The sequence below is a fragment of the Hipposideros armiger genome, unplaced genomic scaffold, assembly GCF_001890085.2.
Source record: "Hipposideros armiger isolate ML-2016 unplaced genomic scaffold, ASM189008v1 scaffold_238, whole genome shotgun sequence".
NCBI classification, from domain to species: domain Eukaryota; kingdom Metazoa; phylum Chordata; class Mammalia; order Chiroptera; family Hipposideridae; genus Hipposideros; species Hipposideros armiger.
In genome coordinates, this window is record NW_017731588.1 from 767,989 (window position 1) to 769,943 (window position 1,955).

Below are 1,955 nucleotides of genomic sequence, written 5' to 3' on the forward strand. Positions count from 1 at the left end.
TAAGCCCTACAATTACTTGTTGAATGAAAGTGTTCTAGGTTGGGATCTCTGCACTCCAGTTTTAGCCCTTCTCAAAATGCCAACTCGTACTGGTAGTCAAGGTGAGAGAGAGTGAGCAGCAAGAGAGCGAGAGAGGGAGTTGTGGTTCAGCATCAAACACATTTATTTCACTTTTATTGAGTATACAAGAACAGAGAGCACACGCATACAGCACGGAGCACTGAGGTGGGGAGCGCGGGGACCAGAGAGGAGAGAGAGGGTGTGAGTAAAAAGGAACAGGACAGCATCGCAGTTGGTCGGTAAGGTGCTTTTGGAAAAAAAAAAAATTAGAGTGATGTTGCTCATGCAATTTCAGGCCAGTCTTGGAATGTGCTTGCAGGATTCGAAAACTGAAACAGGTCCTGGCACTTCCTGTACCCTCAGACTGAAAAGATTCCGAGAAAGCAAAATAAAACGAAAATCCGTAGGATGGCAGAGGGGAAAAAGACCCTGGAGAGTGTCTGGTTTATCTTCCTCATTTCACAAGTGGGGAAACAGAGGCCCCAGATGGGGCACAGGCCTAGCTCGATGTCACAGGGTGAGTTAGGGGCTAAGCCAGGATGGCCGCCCAGAACTCCTGACTGCCCTCTGGGACTTTTTCCACTATGCTACATGGGCTCCTGGGTGGAAAGGCAGCACAGAAAGGATGAGAACTATAAAAAAAAAAAAAAGTAGGTTGAAGACAGACAAGACAAATGTCTATATTCTATGAAGAGGAGGATGGGGAGGGAACAGTGCCCTAGATTTCAGTTTTGCAGCCCCCCCCCCGCCCTGCCCCCCCCAGTGGCGCTGCCTGCCTCTCTGTGGAAGGAAGGTCAGAGCATCTGTGGGATGGAGATCTCCACAAACCCTGACTGGCCCACGAGCTAAGCCGGGCCACTCCATCCCTGCACTAAAGCCACACACCCTGGGTCTGGAGGCAGGTGTAGAACCCAGAAACAAATATTCTCCCTCTGAAGTAGGTCCAGTGTGTTCAGGATGCCTGGTTCCAGCAAAGACAGGGGTGTCTGAGCCAAATTCTGGGTGGCCCAGAGGGTGAAGCCACTCCCGCTCTTGACCCAGAAAGAGGGGGAGCTCTCAGGTTGAGAAGGGCAGGCTTCTTTACCAGGATTGTAAAAAGAACCTAGTGCATGGAAAGTGTGCTGTTGCACTCAGGGCGAGTTGGAGAGGACTACTGGCCTGCTGGGGGTGAGGGAGGGAAGAGGGTGGGGCGGGGGTGGAGGGATGTGGCTGACTCTGCCATCTGATCCCCAGGTTCAGAGGTCTCTGCCCTCTCCATCCCATTTTGGCCCACGGGGCACACTATTCTGGTTTCTTGTCCTGCTTCAAATCAGTACCAGCTAAACAGCTAAGCACATATATCCTTGGGTAACTGATAACCAAGCCTGGGCCCTCTAGAGGACATCCCTGGGCAATGTCCAATGATTGGGAGAGAATGTGGAAATGTTCTCAGAGGGGGCAGCTGTGGTTGGAAATGTAAGGCTTGCTCAGGGGACTTCCCAGGGCCTTCCCCCCCCCACCCCCACACTCTCTCCTTCAGTCCAAGAATAGCGCCTGGCATCAGTCGGTACTCAATAGTTATTGAATGACTTTATGGACTGCTTTAGAAGCAGGACCGGGGAGGTGAGACAGGACTGAGAAATTAAAATGCAGTGGGGACATACTCACTCACAAGGGGACTCACTGAGCTCAGGGAAGCAGCCTGTGGCAGGAAGGCCTGGGAAAGCCCCTGTGTGCCAGAGGTCAATGCCAAGTTTTTGATAGGGCTTTCCCCAAGGGTTTCTGTGGTCTCAAGGCAATTTCTGGGACTCCGAGGGCACAGGCTCAGAGCTCAGATGCTGACTGAACGGCAGGTCTCTAAAGCCAGGGTCTTCTACATTGATGGAGACTTTGAGCAGCACCACCTTTCATCTGCA

General features: G+C 52.0%; 1 protein-coding gene across 1 annotated transcript in view; it reads right to left on the reverse strand.

Annotated features, from left to right (window-relative positions):
• Positions 1 to 139: 139 nt before the first annotated feature.
• EPB41L1 (erythrocyte membrane protein band 4.1 like 1) overlaps positions 140 to 1,955 on the reverse strand; it is a 128,581-nt gene continuing 126,765 nt past the window's right edge. Inside the window, exon 26 of the transcript XR_002125418.1 lies at positions 140 to 692. The gene's annotated coding sequence lies outside the window, so the exon portion shown is untranslated. The remainder of the gene's footprint in view (positions 693 to 1,955) is intronic.